The sequence below is a fragment of the Tetranychus urticae genome, unplaced genomic scaffold (assembly GCF_039701765.1).
Source record: "Tetranychus urticae isolate SD_2017Ah unplaced genomic scaffold, NJAU_TeUrti_SD_1.0 Scaffold_7, whole genome shotgun sequence".
In the NCBI taxonomy this organism is placed as follows: domain Eukaryota; kingdom Metazoa; phylum Arthropoda; class Arachnida; order Trombidiformes; family Tetranychidae; genus Tetranychus; species Tetranychus urticae.
This window is the reverse complement of record NW_028315839.1, coordinates 147,501-155,000: the sequence shown is the minus strand read 5'-3', so window position 1 is coordinate 155,000 and position 7,500 is coordinate 147,501. Positions and strand designations below refer to the sequence as shown.

General features: G+C 41.1%; 2 non-coding genes across 2 annotated transcripts; both read left to right on the top strand.

Annotated features, from left to right (window-relative positions):
- Positions 1 to 4,376: 4,376 nt before the first annotated feature.
- On the top strand, positions 4,377 to 6,522 carry LOC149092624 (small subunit ribosomal RNA). Its single transcript, XR_016200715.1, has one exon. It is a non-coding gene; the product is annotated as a small subunit ribosomal RNA (ribosomal RNA).
- A 487-nt stretch (positions 6,523 to 7,009) lies between these two features.
- LOC149092623 (5.8S ribosomal RNA) lies at positions 7,010 to 7,164 on the top strand. The gene has a single exon (XR_016200758.1). It is a non-coding gene; the product is annotated as a 5.8S ribosomal RNA (ribosomal RNA).
- Positions 7,165 to 7,500: the final 336 nt, after the last annotated feature.

The window sequence follows — 7,500 nt, the reverse complement described above, 5'->3', positions numbered from 1 at the left end:
TAAGTGATTGTCTACGGTTATGGATAAGTCAATGCATCAAGCAGTGGTATGGTCCAGACTGTAGCTGTTCACGCATCTATTCCTGTTATTCTGTTGATGTTTGGTGGTTGAAGAGACGGGCCTGAATGGGTTTGGATCGTCAATCATCTTATCACCACACACTATTATACAAAGGTAGAGTACCTGCAAGACCTAAGGTCTTCCTTGGTACGACTGACAATATCTATGAGAGTTGGGCTTTAATGCTATCAGACTTCATATCTTGCATATATGTTCAAACTAGTCACTCAACAGAGTGAGCAGTATTAGTATTGAGCTCTGCTTGTGCAAAGCAGACCGCAGATTGATCCAAGAAATTGGTATCAAGCGGTTATAATACTATGCTGTTTAGTTGACTTGCAAACGTACCCAGCAATGGTTACTCCTGCTAGATGTGCTTGCACATTTTAGTGGAAGAAGATGGATTCTAAAGAGTTTTCTGCAGAATCATCTTAATGCACGACATAAATCTCGATACCTCGTTAAAGTTAACATCCACTTGCTGGTTGTTAGCTGAGGATATCGTATTTATAGCTGCAAAAACAACTTGTTTAGCATTTTACTTTGCTAAAACATCAAGTTACCTGGTTGATCCTGCCAGTAGTCATATGCTTGTCTCAAAGATTAAGCCATGCATGTCTAAGTACATACTGTTTATAAAGTGAAACCGCGAATGGCTCATTAAATCAGTGGCCACGGCCCCTAGCGAATCTACCATAATTTTGTTCAAGCAAGTCTTCCAAGCCTCTTTCGTAGCAAATACTCAATAATCTCAAAGTGTTCATAGAACTCGACAACTATTATTTGAGGAACATTTAATACTGTCAATGAGTCACTAGTCACTTCAAAAACAGCAGGTCCACTGCGAGGTTGGGGTCTTGTTTGGCGGAATTTTTGGCTAAGGTTCCGGCGTGTCTAGGGGTGAACGCAATCGCCTCTACGAGGTGTGGCTAGAAACTAGAGAACGGCAGCTCATACGTACCATTCGTTGGCTAACGGAGAGTGTCACTGGTTACGTGAACGGCTGACTACAGCCCCTCAACATATTGGTGTTTTGGTTCGCCCATTGACTCAACCAGAGGGTAATAGTTCTGTTTAATTCCAGTATAAGTCCGAAAGGGAGGATAAGCGTGCTTAAAAACACGGAGGGGTGCATGAAGAGACAGCTTAGTGCTATTTTCTGATTGCTAATACCTTGTGGTTCTTCCAGTCTTTGACCGGGTTGACTTTCCTCGATTCGTCGAACCATAAGGGATAACGTCCCGAATCGTCCAACTGAATATCTAGGCTAAAGATTGCGCTTACCGGTGGTTTCTGTTAGGCTGATCTAAGGGTTATTTGAACCCGAAGTGAAGCACCTTATCTTGTCGTTGCAATACCCGGATGTTAGGGCTCGTAAGGGATAGTATTAGTTCTCATGTCTTGTGGACTTAGTTGAGAATTTTGAGTTATGTTCGGTTCTGTCTGGACGTAATGATGACGAATTCAGTGATGCTAAGTTGCAAGATATGATGCAGATAGTACTAAGAGTAGCTCTTGTCATGAGCTGACTTGCACCAAGTCGTTTCTCTTCGGAGCGGCACTAACTTGGTGCAATGTTCGGTGATTGTCAGGAAAAGCTCTTAGATCTTGTCAGCTGGTTGAGAATTCTGAGTCATGTTTGGACCTCGGTCTGAATATAACGAGGACGAATTCAACGACGCTAGTTGCAAGATAGGTAGTGTAGGGCTTAGCTGAGTTCCCTTGGTGGATTCATCAAGATGGACCCTTCTCGGAGGTGTGAAGTCTTGATGGGTACACCAGCGGTTCAAGGTGAAAGCCCAAATAGTTGTAGAGTTGAGAATTCTGAGTTATGTTTGGACTTCGTTCTACATATAACGATGACGAATTCAGTGATGCTCAGGGCCCAAACAGCTGTGTATTGCGGCGACAACATGGGGGGAGGGAGTTGAAACCAGTTTTCCAAGATCAGTATGTCAAGAACATGAATAGTTCCGGCAAGTTTATTACCATCTAACCCCTAGACATGCCGCGTTCCTCAGCGTATGCGCATTAGAGTTCCCCCATTTTTCCTCAAAAGTGGACTTGTGATTTTTCTCTCAAAAACTTTCAACCTATTGCATAATTCCAATTTCAAATCCAAATATTACCAAGTTATTATCAAATTATCATATATCCAAATCCACTTTTCGCATACGTTGAGTTTTTTGTGTATTCGCTAGTTCCCGGCCGTGTCCTGGCGACCACTTTTAACTTTAATAAATCATTTCATTTATTATTATTATACACTAATTAACATTTTCTTTACAGATTTATTATTATTATTATAACATTACTCCAACTTACGAAATAGAAATATGTCAGAATATGAAGATGTAGAGTCCGCTGTTGATAGCCTGGAGAGTGCGATTGCAGACAGAAAAGAAATAGATAAAATCAAAGTGCTGAAGTCAGAACTCACAACCTTCTGTTGTACAGATACTAATAAAATAAGTAAGAAGAACACAGATTATATTCTTAATATGTTCGATTCAGTTGCCGCGATAGCCAACCATTTACGAAATAAACTGTCTAAAGTCCAAGGTGAATACGATGGTTACCGCAGAGCACATCGAGAGATCGAAAAAATACATTCTAAGATTGAGAAACTGCACACTGTATCAGACAATGTTGCAACGTTGGCAGACCTGACAGCACATGCTTATGCTGATGTAGAATCGATGAATAGAAAGGTGAATTCATTAGTTGACATTGAGTACGCCATAACTAAGTTGAGTGAGAACACTGAAAAGCTGAATGAAGACATGAACAAGCAGCAGGTAACAATGCAACAGCAACATCCAATCGCAGCCAAAGAGCCTGCTCAGCAACCCAGAAGTTTCGCGTCAGTAATTAAGAAACAAGTAAATATAGGCAAAAGTGTCAAGCTGAATACTTTCACAGTTAAGGATAAAGGTACTTGCAATGATGTAAAAGCTCTCAGATCGAGTTTTTTGAAATCTGTTGACCCCATAAAAAACAAGTTGAAAATAGACAGCATTAGAATGGTATTCAGCAAACCACAATTAATTGTTAAAACAGCTGATCCATCCACCTCAGCTTTTCTAACTTCTCATTCAGGTGCAATCAGCCAATTCATCGTCGAGCCTTTCACTCTTAAAGACCCTAAGATGATTATTAGAAACATCCCTAAGGATATCCCAACTGAGGTCCTTGAGTCAGCTATTAAGCAACAAAACTTTGATGGTCTTACTGAAAATGAAGTCAACAGTGGGCTGAAACTTGCCTTTAGAACAGGAGACAAACAAAGGAGTACAGTTGATTGGGTAATAGACACTAGTCCAAAAATTAGAAGTCATTTATTGAAGAAACAGGTTCTTTACATCGACTACCAACGCTGTAAAGTTGATGATTTCTTCAGACTCAGAAGATGCTTCAAGTGTCAAGGTTTCGGTCATGGTTCGAACAAGTGTCAAAGAACAGATAAGTGTAGCCATTGTGGTGAAGACCATAAAATTCAAGATTGCCAAAAACTATCTGAAAAGCCAACTTGCATCAACTGCAAACTTTCCAAGAAAGCTTCGCATGACCACAAATCAAGCGATCAACAATGTCCATCAAGAATTGCAGCCATTCAACGTGAAATCGAATCCATCGATTACACAAATTTCTAAGAAGACCAATTCAATCTCCAATTTAATTATTTCTATTCTACACGGGTATTATTATTATTATTATTATTATAATCACAATTTTTCTTACAGCATTAACTTTTAACATATACATTTAGAGGTCAGGTGAACTTTTACACTCACTTGATCTCAAACACTAACCTCCCTCATTTTTCTTTAATTTAATTAATCTTCTCTCTAGGTAAAGGATATCCACATAAGTACGCTAGTTTCCTGGTCAGACTTGTCTGACTGGACGATTTAGTAAAGTGAGAGTATGCTTGGGCTACATTTTGTTAAATCAGAAGGCCTAAGGAAACGTAGCTTGAAAAGCAGTTCAAAATAAAGAAGGAACCTCGTTTACGAGAGGAATTCAGAGTCTTGAACTGGAGTTAGTATGCAAAGGCTGTTTTCTGTTAAGTCAGGAGGCCTGAGGGAACAACTGAGCCAGCAGTCGAGTGGTGATGTCCATTTTGGAAACAAACCCATGTACTTGTACACGACTGAGCAAAAGCAGGTAACTTAGAAACTTATGTGCGCTCCGAAACCGAAAAGAGATAAAACTTTTAACGCCCATTCTAGTTGTTTTATTACTAACGAGAGCCATAACATCCTAGCATTTTGAGACATAGAGACACACAACGATGTGTTATTAGCTTAGCAGAAAAAGTCGCCACTGTAAATATGACTCTAACGAGTTGAAGCAGTGGGGTGGTGGCGGGACGACTTATGTTAGGGCTCATTAAATCAGTTACGGTTCCTCGGATATTCTTTTTTACATGGATAACTGTGGTAATTCTAGAGCTAATACATGAACAAGTGTTCCAACCTCAGCTTGCTGACGGAAGGATCGCATTTATTAGTACAAGACCAATGATTCTTATTCACCTAGAACCCTGTTCAGTGATTTCGGTCGCTGTCTAAGGACTAGCAGTGGGGATCTTAGCAACTTCGGTTGCATTTCTTGTGATGACTCTGAATAACTGAGCAAATCGTATGGCCTCTGAGCCGACGATGTATCCCTCAAGCAACTGCCTTATCAACTGTCGATGGTAGGTTATGCGCCTACCATGGTTGTAACGGGTAACGGGGAATTAGGGTTCGATTCCGGAGAGGGAGCCTGAGAAACGGCTACCACATCTAAGGAAGGCAGCAGGCGCGCAAATTACACAATCCCAGTACGGGGATGTAGTGACGAAAAATAACAATACGGGACTCTATTGAGGCCCCGTAATTGGAATGAGTACAATTTAAATCCTTTAACGAGGATCTATTGGAGGGCAAGTCTGGTGCCAGCAGCCGCGGTAATTCCAGCTCCAATAGCGTATATTAAAGTTGCTGCGGTTAAAAAGCTCGTAGTTGGATTTCAGTCGAACCTATGGGGTCCACTGATTAAAGGGTTAGATGGTGATGTTAGGTTTCTTGCTTGTGTCTACGGATGCTTGCTTGAACCTTCATTCCTCTTTCCTGGTGGTTACATTCATAGTGTTTAGACAGAAAATTGCTCGATATTTGCTATCAATGCTCTTTACCGAGTGTTGATTCAAGCGATCGAGACTTTTACCTTGAAAAAATCAGAGTGCTCAAAGCAGGCGTCCAAAACCTCGAAAGAGGTGCCTAAAAACGGTATGGTCAACCATCTATATGATGCGTACCACTACCTTAACTTGAATGATCTTGCATGGAATAATGGAATAGGACCTTGGTTCTATTTTGTTGGTCTTAAGAATCCAAGGTAATGATTAAGAGGGACAGACGGGGGCATTTGTATTGCGGCGCTAGAGGTGAAATTCTTGGACCGTCGCAAGACAAACTACAGCGAAAGCATTTGCCAAGAATGTTTTCATTAATCAAGAACGAAAGTTAGAGGTTCGAAGGCGATCAGATACCGCCCTAGTTCTAACCATAAACGATGCCAACCAGCGATCATTCTGAGTAACTAATTTCATGACTCGAATGGAAGCTTCCGGGAAACCAAAGTTTTTGGGTTCCGGGGGAAGTATGGTTGCAAAGCTGAAACTTAAAGGAATTGACGGAAGGGCACCACCAGGAGTGGAGCTTGCGGCTTAATTTGACTCAACACGGGAAAACTCACCCGGCCCGGACACTGAGAGGATTGACAGATTGAGAGCTCTTTCTTGATTCAGTGGGTGGTGGTGCATGGCCGTTCTTAGTTGGTGGAGTGATTTGTCTGGTTAATTCCGATAACGAACGAGACTCTAGCCTACTAAATAGACTTGCAGTTTACACTGCAGTACTCCCCCTTAGTCAACCTGTGGGTGGTAGTATCTCTTGATGGTTTCGGCTGTTGAGGGCTCTGCTGCTATTAGCCTACAGAATTGGCTAGGGTAAGGATGCTGTAGCACTGTAAGGACTTCTTAGAGGGACAAGCGGCGCTCGCAGCCGCACGAAACAGAGCAATAACAGGTCTGTGATGCCCTTAGATGTCCGGGGCCGCACGCGTGCTACACTGAAGTGGTCATCGTGCATACTGTTTCCTGCTCCGAAAGGAGTGGGTAACCGCTTGAACCCATTTCGTGATGGGGATTGGGCATTGTAATTATTGCCCATGAACGAGGAATTCCCAGTAAGCGTGAGTCATTAGCTTGCGTTGATTACGTCCCTGCCCTTTGTACACACCGCCCGTCGCTACTACCGATTGAATGATTTAGTGAGGACTTCGGACTGGTCAATCCAGACCATTGGGAAACTAGTGGTCGGATTGTGCTGGAAAGATGTTCAAACTTGATCATTTAGAGGAAGTAAAAGTCGTAACAAGGTTTCCGTAGGTGAACCTGCGGAAGGATCATTAACGTATTACCCTCTTATTATAAGAGAAATACAACCTTCAAACAATCAAACACTCTGCATAGTGATATTGTAGATGCTAATATGGTGAATGCAATTGAATTGTATTTGCATTAGAGTCGCAATTGTGAATGTTTATTGCAAACATTTAGCCATTGCAACATGATTCTAATTTGCATTACATTCGTTCATTCATACATCCATCTTTCATTATCCAATGCAACAAAGAGTGAGGGTTATCTAACGATAGCCATAATTTCTTTTGCAAAACAATTGTAGTTTATAATGAAAAGCCTGTCTTGCTACATACTTGGTACCTGATCAAGTCTTCAGCTTATGCTGACGGCAAGGTTTAAAGAAGGAAGTTTTACACTTCTTCGCCTAACTAAGTAAAGACAACTATGGTTTTTATAAACTGCATACAATTGTTTTCAAACCCTCTCAATGCAGATTTAGGATACTTATTAAAAGTCCCACGGTGGCAAAGATACATCTTCAAGCGGTGGATCACTCGAATTACCAATCGATGAAGAACGTAGCTAGCTACGATAATCGGTGCGAATTGCAGGACACGCCGAGCACTTGAGCTTCCAACGCACATTGCGGCTTTCGGGTCTTTTCCGAGGTCACATCTGTCTGAGAGTTGAGATGTAAAATAATCAACAAAACACTTGCATACTACCATATATGCATATTTTTGAGAGGATTGTATATTTATATGCATGAATCTTGATGTTTTATTCCTTTTCTTAATTGCAATTCGTTGCAATTTAGTAAGGAGAATCTCAAATCTACTTGTTTCACATGATAAATTTTGTGTACAATGCATATTTCATCTCTGCAAGCAGTATATATGAATAGATACTAGCATGAGATTCTAAGGTTAGTCGCCTATCTGACGACGCTAAAGTCGTATTGCAGATAACTATGGTGATCAACTAACCTGTTAACTGATGAATCTTCTTGCACTTGTATAAATCGT